The sequence below is a fragment of the Ambystoma mexicanum genome, chromosome 7q (assembly GCF_040938575.1).
Source record: "Ambystoma mexicanum isolate Mex_15411 chromosome 7q, UKY_AmexF1_1, whole genome shotgun sequence".
NCBI lineage: Eukaryota > Metazoa > Chordata > Amphibia > Caudata > Ambystomatidae > Ambystoma > Ambystoma mexicanum.
Window position 1 is genome coordinate 494,021,473 of NC_090941.1, and position 17,478 is coordinate 494,038,950.

The 17,478-nt window shown below is 48.2% G+C and overlaps 1 protein-coding gene across 12 annotated transcripts in view; it reads right to left on the reverse strand.

Moving 5' to 3' along the window:
• The window catches only part of SETDB2 (SET domain bifurcated histone lysine methyltransferase 2), a 1,645,210-nt gene that overhangs the window by 1,580,934 nt on the left and 46,798 nt on the right, over window positions 1-17,478 (reverse strand). For 3 of the 12 annotated variants that reach the window (XM_069639336.1, XM_069639328.1, XM_069639332.1), the window contains exon 2: window positions 16,006-16,073. The exons of the other annotated variants lie outside the window; for them this stretch is intronic. The gene's annotated coding sequence lies outside the window, so the exon portion shown is untranslated. The remainder of the gene's footprint in view (window positions 1-16,005; window positions 16,074-17,478) is intronic. 12 annotated transcript variants of the gene reach the window in all.

The following is a 17,478-nucleotide window of genomic DNA, read 5'->3' on the forward strand; positions in this document are numbered from 1 at the left end:
CCAGTACGATGAGCATCTTCAACCCTTGCGCAAAGATGGTGTGCGTCTTGCTTGAGCTTTGCCATAGCGGCGGATCAGTGCATAAAAGTCTGAGTTAAGAAATATGAGTTTGCTTTGGAGGTCTCCAAAAAGCCGATTCAGACAGGGAGAGTAAACAAACCTTAATATTATTGTCATGGTTTCTTCTCCCAGGCCTCAGTATTTTCACTTCAGGCATTGGGGTTGACGAAAACAGGTAATTTGTCCTCTATCCCCAATGGAGTGCCATCCACTTTGGGACTATGGAGGTGAGACGCTAAACTGAATACCCCCGAGGTGACGGGACAAGCAGGATTCCACTGGAGGTGACCAATGGGAACATGCCCTCGCTTAGGGTACAAGCCATTCCCTTAACAGGGATATATGTTACCCTATCTTGTCTCAGGAAGCTAATGCCTTTATTGGATATTTGGGGATTGTACAAGATAACTGTGTGAATATTTATAGAGAACTAGCCAGTGTGGTGAATGACTCTTTCCTTTTTCCATCGTTGCATAAAGCTCCAGACCAGTGGAGTGTTCCATCTCCTTGTAGGGAGGAATGTAATGGTCCTGTCAGACCAACACGAGGGGGCAGAAGAGCAGGAGAGAGGGATGGAAGAAGCTTGAGGAATAATGCAGAGGAGGGTCTGTCCCCTTTCGAGGCATAGCCACGAAGCAATCCCGCACAGATGGTGTGGAGCACGGAGCAGCGAGAAAGCCTGCGAAGTGCCGCCTCCTGTGAGAAGGCCGGGAGCTGGAGAAGCTTGCATCTCCAAAGAGAAAAGAGATGCAAACGCACGGAAAGTGGTAGACTAGCCCCTGCTAAAACAGATGCCAAAGTCCCGTCACGAACCGTAGGGAAACACAGACGTGGAGGACAGAGGAGAATGCAAGACCTCCCTTCCACAACCGACGAGGAGACCAGAGGAACGCCGCTGCAGCAAACCAGGTAGGCAGTGCATCCAGGGAACCAGGAGGAGGGTGGACAGGCTATATCCCAAGAGGGGCTGAGGTACCAGATAGCCCAAGATGAGGTGAGGATATATGTACCCCAAGCAGATGTAATGAGACAAAAAGCCGAAGAGGGGCTGACAGGCCAGATATCCAAAGAAGGGTTGTGAAACCAGAGACCGCAGAATGGGAGGAGAATCTATCAGGCCCAGCGTGGGCCACAATCAAACCAAACCCAAGAGGGGGTGTGAAACCAGAGATCCCAGGGAGGGGTAGGAGCCAAAAGGGGATACAAACCGGTTTATGGTCATTGCATCGAATTCCTTGCATCGACATGCATTTGCAGCACTTTTTTTCCATCTAAAAAATTAGCATCGAATGCATTTTTTTGGGGGGGGGGGTGGGGTTTCTTTTGGGGGGCTCCTTCCACTAACCCCCGTTTTTTACCCTTTATAATGCACCTAAACAAAAATTAACCCTTTACCCTTCAAAAATATGCATTAGATGGACATTTTTTAGATGGAAACATTTCAATGGAATGGCATTAGATTCAATGACCAGATACCATACAAACCTAGCCAGAAGCTTTGCTATTCAGGTAAATTTCAAGGAAGCCCCAAGAAGAGTCATTAAAAATTCTTGCTTGACCTGTAAATAGGGGTGATAAGTCCAGAGACCTTTGTTGGTGGCTATTGGAACCTTGCTAAGGAGAGAAGCCCTTGTCTAATCCGGAGACACTGCAGCGGGGTCCAGAAACCAGCCATGATATATCCTTTGGGTAAAAGGCCCACAGGATGTTTTTGTGTTTAAATGAGAATGAGATGCTTTTCCTTTCTAGTGGTAGGGACGGGGATCTAGCCAGCATAGGTTTCTATGTTCATTTTGCACTACACCCTTTTGAACTCTTTTCTTTCTTTCAGCGTAGGGCCCAGAAGCGTAGGGTTAGTATAGGGTTTTGCCACTTAAATAAAACAATCATCTTACAAATCAGGAGTTGTCCATCTCCTCATTTTGACTTACCACAGGGAACAAAACCAAAAACAGAATGAAAAAACAATATGAGAAGAGAGAAGAAAGAATGGCATGGTATAGGTGCAGTTTGAATGGAAGTAAACACAATGAAAGGGAAGAGAAGATGAACCTAGTTCACTCAGTGGTGGAAACCAGATGCAATATTAGAGTACCCACACCCCACAAGATGCCATCTTGAGGTCAGCCTCGTGGCTGCACCACATTCCCAGCACTAGCGCTAAAATGCCCCAAATGTTCCTGAAAGAAAAGCAATGAAATAAATAAAAACGTCCATGCATTAGGCGAGCGAACACACGCACTCACCTCCCATCTGGCTGAACAGGCTATACAGAAAGATAGGGTAAAAGGAACCACCATGGCCTGCAGCCATATACTTATTGCCAGTTACTCTCTTTCTATCATTCACAGTTAAAGGCAAACCCTTCTTGCAGGACTCACACCCTCATTCAAAAGACCAGGGTGGTCTACCGCTACAAAGAAAGCCATTTGTCTGCCGACACCCCTTTAGAATCTCTGCAGAAGCGGTACTGTGGAGTTGAGTATCAGGCCATACGCAACAGTGTTGCAATCTACCACCATTTGATTACATGTGGACGAGCACATTTATATTTCTGTAGCGCAGCTCAGGGACGTCTTTGGATAACATATAGGGCATAGGAACCATTGCTTTGTTCATATTCCTTTTTTTTTTCTTTTTTTTTTTTTCTTAATGTGTTTTGCTTTGTTGACGTAACCAGTAGCACAAACAATATCGTCAACATTGGGTTAGCAAGTGCAGTAAGCATAGCATTTACAATCAGCAATATAAGGCATTGGATACAAGGATATATACAAATAATCAGCATGATATTGGGTTGTCTTGACAGTCCTCCAGCTGTATACACTGATGTGGGGCATTGTTATAACCACATTGAGCATTGGATGCGTTCTTACAGTTCTATGTAATAATATATTTTGCAAAATTCGCCAGAGAGGCTATCCCCCTCCAACCAGACTTCTCAAATGCCTTCTGCAAATATTATAGGACTAGTGTTATTAACTATTCTAAATTCCAGTCGTAGAATATTTTGGGGAAATGGCTTAATTTTAGGCAGAGTGCAAATGTAAGTAGTAGAAGTAGCTAATTCCTTATTTTGAAAATTAAATGTTTTCATAAAAGATTAAAAGGAAACAATATTACAATACATTGCATACACAAGCAACACTCAATCCTGAGTAATAAATAAAATCAAAGTGAAGCTCAGTGGGCCGTGCTATACTAAAACCTATCCATCTGTGACAGTTGACTCCTTAGCGATAAGGCGCTGTGAAGGCATCATGAAGAAGGACACATAGAACATTATCCGAATTCAAAATAACTAAGTTTATTAACTTAAATGTTAGAATGGAAAAAGGCCTAACTTGCCCTATACTAAAGGTGGGATTTCCATATCTAAATAAAACTAAGGAAAGTCTGAGCCAAAGAGTTCAACTTAGGAAATCCTATGCTCGTCCTCACAAATATAACTATACAATGTGTAGGGATGTCACCAACCGAAAGAAAAGAGTGTTCAACCCAAAGTCCTGAGCATCTTCCAGCTCACAACTCCCTTTCAGCCCCCTTCCCGAAATATAGAACGGTTAAATAAAATTAAGTCTCAAAATTCCCTTTCTGAGAATTAGCATGGAATAGTCTTTTCAGGTCTCCGAGTTTCCTCCCCAAAGTTAGGACTTGGGTTTCCCTTTCCCAAATCCCAAATCATCCAATTTAAATGATCTTGAAATGAAAGGCTTTTAGTCAGGACTCCGGGTTCCCTTCTCCAAGTTCCAAGTACCACAATTTCAAAAGAAACGCAAAACATCCTCGTCTTCTATAGTTTAGTTGGATTTTGTTTTCAAATGTACAGTTCAGTTAATTTTGTAGCTTTCCCCCATGTTGAATATGTCACTGCAAATCAGGCTTCAGTATCCTTTGCTTGCCTGTTCTTTTCACATCCTTTTATATTGCAGCATTCAATGATTGGTTTATAAGGAACAAGTCACTTACCTGTAACAGTTGTTCTCCAGCATGGGTCTGGCATGGATTCACATGCTCATGAATATTCCCCGTCGTCAGGCTGGGAATCCTCGGTAAAGAATCAGTTCAGTTTCGTTTCGTTTCTGAACTGTCTTTCTACCAATAACCAATCACTGGTCTCTGGGTCATACTGCCCCAGCCAATGACTGCCCTCTACCCAAGCCCCTCCTCTGCCAGCCATCTTCAGATTTGGTAGCACATAAAGTGGAGGTAGGACCAAGAGAAGAGCCGCAGAGGGGTTGGAGGAAGGGTTCGCATGTGAATCCATGCCAGACCAATGCTGGAGAACAACAGTTACAGGTAAGTAACTTGTTCTTTCTCCAGCATGGGGTCTGGCATGGATTCACATGCTCAAGAATACAAGAATGCATAGCAGTACACACATGCACAACCACAGGAGGTGGCAAGGCTCAACATTAAGCATTTCAACACTCAACATTAAGCATCTCTTACCTCCTCACCAGGCTCACCTTCAAGCGAAAAGGTTGCGCAGCACTGCCTGGCAGACTCTGGACTCCTTCCTGGAATCCTGGTCGACGCAATAGAATCTCGGGAAGGTGTGTGTCGACCTCCACGTAGCAGCCCTGCAGATGTCCAGCAGGGGCACACAAGACAGGAACGCCATGGTGGCAGCGATCGATCTGGTTGAATGGGCTCTCGGACGGCCGGGTAACGGTCGGTTTGCCAACCAGTGACAGTGCATGATGCAGCCGGAGAGCCACCTGGAAATGGAAGCCTTCGAGAGGGCCTTCCCTTGGTTCACAGGTCCAAAGTTCACAAACAGCTGTGATGCCTTCCGAGGACTCTTTGTGCGGTCCACGTAGAACTTCAGCGCTCTAGCCACATCCAGCGAGTGCAAAGTCCTCTCAGCCGGCGACGAAGGCGACGGGAAGAAAACAGGTAACACCAAGGGCTTGTTGAGATGGAAGACCAACGGCACCTTGGGCATGAAGGAGGGGTGCGTCCTCAGCACTACCCTCGTCTCATGGAATGTCAGGTATGGAGGTTTACAGGAGAGGGCCTGGATCTCTCCCATTCGTCGTGCGGAAGTGATGGCCACAAGAAACGCTGTCTTCCACGATAGGAACTTCAGCAGTGCCGAGTGCAAGGGCTCAAATGGGGGACCCATGAGCCCAGTCAGCACCACATTGAGCTCCCACGCCGGGGCCGGACCCTTCACCGGCAGGAACAAGCAGAACAGTCCTTTCATGAACTCCTTCACCAGGCGGTGAGACCACAGCGTCGACCGCCCCAGATTTCTGGTGTAGCGGGAGATAGCCGCCAGGTGGATCTTGATGGAGGCATGTGCCATCCCCGCCTTGGCCAGAGACAACAAGTACGGCAGCACTTGAGGGGCCGTAATCCATAGAGGGTTGATCTTCTGTGCGCGGCACTAGACAGAGAACCTCTTCCACTTATGTCCATAGCACTTAAGAATCGAGGACACCCTGGCCTCTGCAAGTACCTCCTTGCAGTCCGCCGGGATATCATAGCCTCTGAACTCTAGTGCTGCAAGAGCCAGGCCTGCAGGTTCAGCGTTCCTGGGTCATGATGTAGGATGGCGCCTCCTTCCCAGGAGAGAAGATCAGCGTCCATCGGCAGTTTCACTGGGCAGGACGCTGACAAGTCCAGAAGGTCCGGGAACCAGATCTGCCTCGGCCACCGCAGTACGACGACGATCATCCTGCACCAGGACCATCTGAGTTGATTGATGAGTCGCAGAAGCAACGGCAACGTGTACAGGAACAGGCCGTCCTAGGGGAAGGAGAATGCATCGCCCATGCTCCCCGGCTGGGGTAACCTGTTGGTGAACCTCCGGCACTTGGTGTTCGCCGCCGTCGCGAACAGGTCAATCTGGGGACTGCCCCATTGTTGGAATAGGAGATCCACTTGATCCTGCCAAAGCTCCCACTCGTGGCAAGAGCGCAGCTCCCTGCTGAGTGAGTCGTCGACATTGTTTTTCACTCCTGCCAGATGAAAAGGTACCAGGAACATCCCCTGGGCGACGGCCCAGTGCCACAGATCCTGCGCTTCCTTGGATAGGGCTGGGGATCTGGTGCCCCCCTGCTTCCGGATGCAGAACATCGTGGTGGTGTTGTCAATGAAGATCCGTACCACTTTGCCCTTGAGGGACGGAAGGAAAGACCCGAGGGCCCAGTAACGGCCCGGAGCTCCAGGACGTTGATGTGCAGGGACCCCTCCTCCAGGAGCCAAAGGCCTCTTGCGTGGAGATCTCCGGTGTACGCTCCCCATCCCTCCAGGGAGGCGTCTGTCGTCACCGTCTCCTGATGCGTTGGGGTCTGGAAGTCCATGCCCGCCGCGAGGTGCGCGTGGGCACCCCATCACCGGATCACTTGACGGAACGTCTCCTTGAGGGAGATCTTGTCTTCGAAGCTGCCTGCCGCTTGCATCCAACGGGCGGCGAGGAACTCCTGCAATGGCCACATCCGCAACCTGCATAGATGCACGAGGTAGATGCACAATGAAATCATGCGAGTAGGGACATGATGGACCTCACCGTGGCCACTTCCATGGTCAACAGCTGTTGTACCTTGCCCAGGATGGCTTTCGTTCTTTCCTCCGGCGGTGAAGCCAATTGCGCCACTGTGTTGAGTCTGGCTCCCAGGAACAGGGCGTCTGTCGACAGTACCAAGTGGGATTTCGCGAAGTTGATCGAGAATCCCAGATCCGTGAGCAGGCGGACGGTCTTCGCTGTGTGATCGACGGCGAGTTCTCTTGACCGTGCTCAGATGGGCCAATCGTCCAGGTAAGGGTATATGTGGATCCCCTGCAGGTGCAGCCGCGCCACCACCGGTGCCAGGCACTTGGTGAAGATCCTCGGCGTCAACTTCAACCCGAAGGGCATGGCCTTGAACTGGTAGTGTCGCCCCTGGACCACGAATCGTAGAAACTTTCGATGTCCTTTGTGTATGAGGATGTGGAAGTAGGCATCCTCCAAGTCCAGCGACGACAGGAAGTCGCCTTCCTCCAGCTGTCCCAGCACGTGCTGAAGGGTGACCATCCAGAACTTCTGGGACTTGATGTATTTGTTGAGACGGCGAAGGTCTAAGATGGGCCGCCAGCCATCGGTCTAGAGGAAGTACCGCGAGTATACTCCAGAGCCTCTTCGGGACGAGTACCATCTCGCACTTTTTTAGCATTGCTCCTACCTCCAGAAGCAGCTGTGGCACGTGGTTTTCCTTCCTGGCCATGGGTGGTAGACAGGGACACTGTCTTTGGAACTCCAGAGTGTGCCCGTGGGCCAGGGCATCTAGCACCCAATGGTCTGTGGAGATGAGATGGACTCCCACACGCTGACGAAATTCGCCAGCCAGCCTCCTACCGGGGTGCTCGGGTGGGGGCCCGACGTCACGGCCGGTTCAGTCTTGCTTTGCCGAGGCCTTGCCACCATGGCGACGACTTTGTCGTCCGGCCTTGCTGCGGCCACTGTAGGCTTCCTGTGACGAGGAGCGGGCCGCCTGGCAGTACAACGTGGGACTGCCGCTGAATCCGTTGGGGGCGCCTTGAGACTTGCCTCCGGAGGTCCGAAAGGACGGCCGTCGTTGATAGAGCGAACCTAAGGCCCAGGTCATCTCGGTGTCCACCTTAATGGCCTGCAGTGACTCATCCACTGCCTTGCCAAACAGGTTGTTACCGTCGAAGGGCATGTCCAGTAACCTGGTCTGCACGTCCTGACCGAAATCGGTGGCCTTGAGCCAACCGCGCATGCAAAGGCAAACGCTGTTGCCCATCTGGCGAAAGCCGGTGTTAGCGATGTCCGTGTCCACTGTGATAGCGTGGTCCGAAGCCACCTCGCCTTCCTGCAAGATTTCAAGGGCTTCCACCCTCTTGTCGTCTGGGAGGAAGTCCAGGATGGGAGCGTTCTTGAACCACAGCTCCCTGTCGTAGCATGGCACGATCGCAAGGGCTTTGGCCGCTTTGATGGTCGTCGCTGCCGACGAGATGACCCGTCGTCCCATGGCGTCCAGCTTTTTCCCCCCCTCACTGTCCGGTGGAGAAGTGGAAGTTGATGCCGTCGCCCAGCCAATTTCTTCTTGGCTGCCACGGAGACCACCGAATCCGGGGACGGCTGTGCTCTGAGGCACATAGGGGGGGAGTCTGGGACCCGGTATTTCGTACCGGTCCCTCTTCGCAGGGGCCATGGACGGGTTCGTCAGCAGTGACAGTCCTTCATCCCAGATGTCGTCCAGTAACGTACTGAGAGGACGGTCTTCCTCTTGGCCTCCCGTCGTTGGTAGAGGAAACCCTCCTCCTTCTGCTCTTTGGGGCATAGCTGGAACAGCTCTGATGCCCTGGTGATCATGGCGTGAAAGGAGACAATTTCGTCAGGGGGGCAGTGGGGAGGTCCTGGCAGGGGGGTGATGGCAGATCCATCCCGTCGTCACCACCATCGTCATCCGTCCCAGTCGTTGGCATCTCCGTTCCCGTCTGATCCCTCGGTGGAGGGGATGGAGGTGAAGGATGGAAGGGAGGGGGAGGAAATATTCGCCTCTGCTTGTTTGGTGGGCTCCCCGACGGTTCAGGCGCCGCTGGATCGTCAGCTGGGGGTAAGGGCAACCTTGTCCTTATTTCCGTACACAGGGTCTGAAAAGCCATCAGGATTGCTCCTGAATTGTCCTGTGGCGTAGGCATCAGTTGCGACGGGAGCGACGGCTGGGGCATGGGGTCCTCCGTTTCTGTCGTGGCCAGCTGCTCCTCTTCGGCCCCACTGTTGCTCTCTACGTCTGCCTCGTTGGGATCCCTCCCGTAGGACCGGACTTCCTTGAACATCTTGTCCAGGATCCTTTTGACGCCAGCCAGCTCATCCTCAGAGGTGGTATCTGTGTCCGTTATGGCTACTGTGCCCCCCCCTCTTTCTCGTCCTGGGGTTTCACGGGGGTCTTCTCGATAGGTTGGAAAGAGGATTCCCTCCGGGGTGGCAGGGAAACTCTAGGCCCGGAAGCCGTCACCACTGGGGTAGCCTCCACAGCCTTCGCCAGGGCCGCCACGACTCCTTCAATCGAGGCCTTCGCCGGGTGAATCAGGGCCTTCATGACCTTGGGAGCGTCTGAGGCCTTCACCTTAGGGGGGAGGGTCACTGCCTCGCCCCCCCATTGGCTTTCTCCGTCGGGTTCTCCGACTTCCCTTCCCCCCCCCCCGAGCCAGAGCGTTGGCTCGTGGATGATGGTGTTGGTGACATCACACCCTGCCTGGCAGTCGAGGATCCCGAACCAACGGCACTCCCGGTGCCCACGGACTTGCAGTGTTTCGCCTTTTTTTGGGCCCCCGTCGCCAGAGCGCCCTCAAAGGTCTTAGAAGGCCGCTCAGACTTCTTCTCACCTGCTGCTGGGCTCTTCCCCTCTAGCCAGTTGGTGAGCTGAGTACGACGGTCCTTCATTGTCTGGACGGACAAGTTCTTACAGAATGCACAGTCCTCCTTCATGTGCGACTTGTTGGCGTGGGAGTGCTCATCTTCCTTGAAGAGATTCTGTAGTCCACATCCTGGACAGTTCCTGAATAGTTTGGATACAGTAGGCGTCGAATCTCCTTTGTCCTGGGCCATGTCCGAATTGGGATAGGCCTCAAAGGTCTTCTGGAATCCTCCAAGAAGTGTAATTCGACGAAAATCTGCCCTTGCGGGGCATAAAAAATTCCAAAACGGGTCCCCGTTGATCGGAAGAAGAAACGGTGGAGCTTGAGGCTCGAATTGACCTAAAATATAAGAGTAAACTCTTCAAAAAAACACAACACACAGTAAAAGCTCGAGAGCTACAGCACGAGGACTCCCAACACTTGAACATGCGGTAAAAATCTGAAGATGGCTGCCAGAGGAGGGGCTTAAGTAGAGGGCAGTCATTGACTGGGGGCAGTATGCCCCAGAGATCAGCGGTCGGTTATAAGTCGAAAGACAGTTCAGAAACGAAACTGAAACTGATTTTTTTTCTATACCAAGGATTCCCAGCTTGACGACGGGGAATATTCATGAGCATGTGAATCCATGCCAGACCCCATGCTGGAGAATTAAATTTGTTTTAGCATGTCAATGTAAGATGAATTGTATCCATTTAAACTTTCTATCCACCTTTAGATTTCTGCTGTTTAATTCGGTTTAGTAGCAAAGTCTTAGTTCTGTTCAACAGCAAAGTTTTAAAGTCAATTCAGTGTTCAATATTAGACTTCGGGTTGGTTTTTTCTTCATGCAGAGTTCAATAATTGTTTGAACTATGCATTTAAAGTGAATGTGTGGAGACCTTCGAAAACGTGTTGGTCATACGTGACCACTCCGATTCAAGATATTCCCTTTTATCTAATATTGAACAAATGTAACTGTTCGTTGAACTTTAAATAATTCGGTGTTCAGAGACTTTTGAAAAACGTGTTCCTTGCCACGCACAACCAGTCTGATACAAAGTATTTCCCTTTGTTGTATTGTTAACAGATATAGTTGTTCCCTTTAATTGAGCGATTCAATATTCCGAGACCTTCGAAAACGTGTTTTGTGCTACATGCGACCACTTGAATACAACGTATTTTAGGAAATGCTTCAGTTCACACACTCGCACCGGTTTTCTCAAGCATTAGAAACTCACTGGTCACTTTAAATGCTTGTGCTGCAGCGAGGATCACACGTCGTCCTTCCTTCTGTGTCAGGGCTCCAGTTCCTGCCCCTCAGACACTCGTGGGGTGGTCCTCCACCTCAGAGGAAGGAGGACATTTAATGGAAAGTAATGGGCCAGGCTTCCTGCACGACTCCCTTCAACTTTCCTAATAGTACCCACTCCCACGCCATGCGGCCTGGTCCGCTGCTGCTGGCACCAATCTCCTGGTCCTGCTCTGGTCGACTACTGTCGATTCCCCCTGCCACTGGGTTGGGCTCAATTTATACACCTGAAGTCCCTTAACAGGCTGCAGGTGTGGATGATTATTCAGCCCTGCCTGACTCTCATTAAAAGGGACATGCCGACCTGTACTACTCTTAGCAGGCATCTTCCACTTTCCAGTACTAAAGTGGTTAAAGAGCATATAGCCTTTATTGCTCTTAGTTGCCCCTTCTTCCCAGTACTGTCAAGAGTCAATTGTGAAGAGATGAGGGGAACTGGCTTCCAATAGCCCATAAAGGTTGGGGAAGGGTTGGTTGTCACTAGGGAAAGGGGATAACATGTCTAGCCCAAGGGCACCCCACTCCCAGCTCCCAAGGAACCTCCACCCAGGTGATCCTTCCTTGCTTAGCCACCCCGAGGGTCGGGGGTCCAATAGTGATGGCCTTTCCCTGGCCACCTACACAGAGGATCCAAAGGGTTTAGGAGTGAGAATACTGTCAGGTTTCTCACAGCGCACGCAATATAAGAATAAACACACTGTGGAGAATATAAGTCTGGAGTCTCTAAAACTAGCTCAAAAGCTGTGAGCCCCTGCCTCACTCCCAAACTCCTCTGCATTGGTAGGAGATAGGTTTTTCTTAGGTCCGCACAAACAGGGCACAGTAAAATTAGGTGCAGTTTATAGTCAGCGTTCGGCCATTTGCAGAAACATTTCCTTGTTCCACTGCAGTCATTCTTAGTTTGAAAGGCCGTGCATTTTGCGAATAGTAAACTCTATCTAAGACAGAGAAAGATGGCCCTTTTCTCTGATTTTTAAACCATTGGACATAGTTTGGCCTACTCACATGGGATATGTTCTGAAGGTAGAATTGTGCGCTCTGCTGCATGGATATTATCTCCTTCCTGCAGCTTGTTTTTAAGGAAGAGAAAGCCTTTCACTACTCTTATCCGGACTTCGTTACTGATTATTTGTTTTTTGGTGAAAAGGTTGCCGAAACCAAGAGTCTTTAAGGGAGATTTTATATATTTTAGCCATGTTGTGGTATTGCCAGTATCCAAGTCCATGGTGTCTTCTACTAGCCGTCTGGTTAATGTTAAATGTCGATTGCCCCAAAAGCGCAGCCAGTAAAATAGTGGTTGCAGAAGTATGGGATCTTCGATATAGGTCAGGTCACATTCCTTGCATAGGAGATAGCCCGGGAAGATCAGGCAAACGCCCATTATTCTTAGGAGGAATTGGTTCTCGTTGACTTGTATTTCTTTCATGCAGTGGAAGCCCCAAATGCCTGCACCATACACGGCCAGCAGCACCGTTTTTGCACTGTAGATGCATTCGATATGGTCTAGAGGTAGCCATCCGGTTTTCTACCCATAGCTTCAGATGGATCCATTTACCTGTAGTGCTTTAACTGCTTGGTTTTTAATGTGTAGGTTGCATCTGAGGTCTCAGGAGATCGTAACACCAAGATAGCAAAAGGAGTTCACCCAGCCCATTTTCCTACCTTCTTTCAGTACTTTATTGCCAGCTGTTATAGAATTGCAATGCACATTACTCTAGACTTAGTTACATTAACTTTTTCTTAAAACTTTAGTTTTTAATAGCATTTTGCGAGTTGTACAATCACATTAATACAACAAATGAAAGAATTTGCTCGATACATCCTCCCCCCAAACACAACACAAATGTGTCTGTTGTCTTCTTTATCACATTCTGGAGGCTAAGGAGCACTAGAAACATCAAAGAAATTACCCTATCGGAAGTTTGGATGAGCTTCCTTCCAGTCATTAGAGAAGGAGCCTGAGTGGGTAATACCGGTGGATCTGCTTCCCAAACCTCCAATAGGCTTATAGCTGAAAGGCCGTTGACACTAAAAGATTCTACCCTAAAAAGGCTATGGCTTTGTGTAGCACCTGGTCATCATATGCCCCCCCCCACCCTATACCCGCATACACTACCCAAGGACTATATGCCATATATGTCACTTGTGTGGTAAACATTCCCTTCATTGTCCCATCTGGTCAGCAATAGTCCCTTATTCCTCCTGGAATGAGCCCACATGGTCATTGACCACTGCAGTTAATGTTTCTATCACCATAATGTCCTGCAATGTTTGCCCATTCTTTTTTGTAGGCACCATTTCATTTTTCCATTTTTGGCCAGTTCCAAATCTGCCAGCTTGAAACATCGCCTCTCGCATCCTGGGAAACCTATACTCCTCCCTATCCAGTGTAGGGATGCCCAGCAGCATCTGGAGAGTGTCTAACTCGATAATTTATTTGATCCAGCTCAGGAGTTCATCCCAGAAAGGTTGTATGCTAGGACAGTGTCACCACATATGGGAGAGCGAGCCCCCCCTGCCTGCACCGGCGAGGACATTATGAGGTAGCCCTCAAAACATCTTTGATATCTTGAAATGATGTCCCATCGCAGAGCTAGCTCCGCCCAATACCTCTAAAAAGTGTGTCTGTCATGTCATCTGCGAGAAGGACTTTATATAATCTAGAGAGGCTCCCTTTTCTATTAGTTGAGGAATTGAGGGTGTTTTCGAATGGTGTTAGGCCTCTAGATAGACATTCATATCACCTATGGTCCATGAATAAACCTTTGAGGCTGAGGTAGTCAAAGATATTCTCACAAACTATGTCACTCTGCTCACCTATCCTTGACAGAGCTTTCCAACGTGCCCCTTTGACATGATCTTTCTTGTGGCTTGTTCTTGGATGCCTGCAAACCTTCAATAGAAATGGCCTGTCTCTGTTTGAGGCCATAATGTCCTCCTGAGCTGGTAAAGGACAAACATAACACACCCCCACATGAACAGCCTAATGGGGGAAAAGCCATAATATTGCATAAAACCCCCCAAGGTCGAGATGCTGATCCCTTTCCGGCTTGTGTTCCAATACTGAATAAAGTAGTAACTGTATGACAGTTACAGTTGCAGCATAGGTGATGAAATCCACAGTATGGAGCAATGTGAATGCTATGGAACAAAAAGGTCCAGGGTGTGTAGCCAAGGATAGAATGAGGAGAGCAACTGACCAGAACAAAGGCTGCGTGAACCCTGGAGGCAAGAGAGGCAGCACAAACAAAAATAGAAGGGCGAGGTACCAAAAAAGATAGCAGGAAGCGAGGAGAAACCGATAGGGAACACCAGTAAATTGGAGGCATGGAGACAACGAAAAGGAACGCTCCGAGGGAGTGAAAGAAAGGACAAGGAAAGCAGTCTTACCCTGAAGTGTAAGCTGAAGGGTTGCAACACGCAGTGTTGTAAAACCCGAACCATTTTATCTGATGTGGTAAGACGCCATATTGGAGAAAGACTAGAACGTTACTAACATGCTAGTAAATCTTTGTGGCACATCTTAATGGCTGCGTCTCCAACGGTGCCACAACTGCCACCTAGAACGATCCGTAACAGTATACTCCCTCCAATACCGGGGGGTAACAGGTTTACCCCCGATGCTGGAGGTGGAAGTGTCTAAGTAACTGAAAAGCATTAATAAGGGTTCCCAAGATCTTTCTGAAACAGAGTATCCATTCCAATGCACCAGGTATTACAAGGTTCCTCTAGAATCTCGAACCACAGATCTTGGAGACTTCATATTCTTATGGTTCTTCGGGAGATAACACAGAATGAGGAGTCCTTCTCAAATATTTGTCAGGTAGAAACGTTCTTAACAAAGATGAATAAAAGACAGGATGTATCCGTTGTAGCCTTTTCGGTACTTGTAGCTTAAAAGCCACTGGGTTGATCTTGGCAAGTATCGCAAAAGGTCCTAAATGCTAAGGTGATCATTTGGAAGGTCGTACCCATCGAGGCAGATATTTTGTAGAAAGCCACACCTTACTCCCCTCTTCCCAAACAGGTACTTCTCTTCTCTGCTTATCGGCATACTCCTTGTTCTTATGCTTAAGTTCTTTTGCTTATTAAGTTCTAGATTTTCATAAGCTACCCTATGTGTTTGTGCAAGATCATCAAGAAAGGTATCCAAAGATGTCATTTTGGAAGGTGAAAAGGCAGTAGCTGGAAGAGATATTTGATGTATTCGGGGGGGAGCAAAAGAAGGGAATCACATTAGTAGCAGAACGAACAGTATTATTTTAAGCATATTCTGCGGTGGTTAGTAAATCTACCCAATTGTCTTGTTTGGAGTTGGTGAAACAGCGAAGCTATTGCTCCATTATGTGATTGAGTCTTTCACTCTGTCCAATAGACTGTGGGTGGTATCCAGAAGATAGAGCCCTTTCTACACCCAGAAGATGCACAATGTTTTCCAAAATAGAGATGTGCATCGAGACCCTCTGTCAGATACAATAGTTAATGGTATGCCATGTAGCCTAAAAATCTTCTTAAGAAACACAGTCATGTGAGGAGCCAAAGGCAGACCGAGCAAGGGGGAGAAGTGGGCTATCTTACTGAATGAGTCAACCGTAACCATAATAGCTGTACAGCCTTGTAAAGGAGGAAGGTTGACAACAAAGTCGGTGGAAATATGTAGCCAAGGTACCGTTAGGGTGGGTCCTTGTTCTAGTAAGCCTATGGGTCTGGCCGTGGAATATTTCCCTTGAACACACAATGGACTGATGGTTACGTACTCTTGCACGTCTCTTCTAATAGAAGGCCACCACAATGACCTTTGTATGAGCTCCAATGTGGCGGAAATGCCTTTATGACCAGCAGTCCTCAAGTTGTGGCACCAAGGCATAACTCTTTGTTGTAATGATAAATTGGGAATCACTAAGCAGTCAGCAGAAAAAAATAGGCCGTTCTCCTCGGTGATAGACTGATGAGATTTCCCTGCTAATGAAACATCAAACCCCCAGAGATCCTCCCTTGACTTCTTGTAGGAAAGAAAAAACCATGGGACTCCTTGATAATCTGTCAGCGATGTTGTCTGGAAGATAGGTGATGGAAAAAAAAAAATGTAACTGCGAAAAGAAATACGCCCATCGAGCAAGGTGGGAGTTTTGACAATTCATCTGCTGGAGGACCTTAAGATTTCGATCATCCATCCATACTTCAAAGGGATGTACAGAACCAAGGAGAAGGTGCCGCCATTCAGTGCAGGCTTGTCGAATGGGAAGCAATTCTTTATCGATCATTGAAAAGTTCAGTTCGCTTACCCTCAATATCCTAGAATAATAGGCCGTAGGATGTTCTTCGTCTCCGCTCAACTGCTCGAGAACCGCTCCTATGGTGCAATAAGAAGCATCCATCTCAACAATGAATGGGAAGGACTGATCAGGTTGTCTCAATATAGGAGCGGAGCAGAACAAGGATTTAAGACTGTTAAAGGCCTGGTTCAGCTTCATCCTTTTATTTTCAAATGTTTTTATTAGCATTTATATAAGAACAGTTTTACATGGGTCAATTGTTCATACTGTGCCGCTTATATCCATGTGTACATGTTGACTCACAATCAAAATACAAATCACACATTAACAACAGAGAACTTTCTTCACTATTTAGGCAACATAATTACAAGCATCACTTTTTCTTCGCAGGTGAAAGGGAGTTGTGTCAAGGCAAGTAGTATCTAATTTATAGATTACTCCTGAGGTGATGTTCAAATGTCCCTTACAAAACTGTGTATGTTCACAGGAGTTTGTCATCAGAGGGATGGAACATGTCCCAAACCAGTGTTTGCCAAGCCTCATAGGCCTCACTTGAGTTTGCCTCTGACATGGCCTCCCTATCACCCCACACCCTGGTCTCTGCCTCTGCCCAACACTCAAATTCCTTGTGCCAGCATACTTACTGTGGGCCACCTGCTGACTTCCAAGCCATTGCAATAGTTCTTTTAGCCAGTATACACGCCATGTCCATGAACTTGACCACATGCTTGAATTTGCTAAGTCTAGGGTTTGCACCCAGCAAACATTCTTTCGGGGTCCAGCCATATTTCACCACGCCGGCTTTCCCACCTGTTATGCTTCATCCTTCCAGGTGAATGGAACATCCTTCTTCAGGAGAGCGTTTATGGGTAGGATGATACCAGAGAAGGTTTTAATACATTTGCGGTAGAAGTTAGCCAAACCCAGAAATGCTGTATTTCTTTAACAGAAGACGGTGAGGGCCATTGTAAGATGGCAGAGTTTTTTTTTTTCGTGGATCCATCTCTATGCCCCGATCCGATAATACAAATCTCAAATAAGATACAGAAGATAGCTCAAACAAACATTTTTCGGGTTTGACTAATAGTTGCTGTCTAGGGGGCCATTCTAACACCTCAGTGAGATGTCCGTGATGTTGAGGCTTGGGGGTGGAAATCGCTAGGATGTCATTAAGGTAGACAATGACAGAATGGAGTAATAAGTCTGCATAAATCCTGTCCATGATGCGTTGGAAGACCGTAAGTGCATGAACTAACCCAAAGGGCATAACTTGATATTCAAAGTGCCGAATGGTGGTGTAAATGTGGTCTTTCATTCATCGCCATGACGTATACGTAGAAGATGATAGGCGCCTCGAAGACCAAGCTTGGTGAATATTACCGCCCCCCTGGACAGCTTCTAGTATATCCTTGATCAAGGGCATGGGATACCTGTCTCGGATGGTGACTCTATTAAGACCCCTGTGATCAATACAGGGTCGAA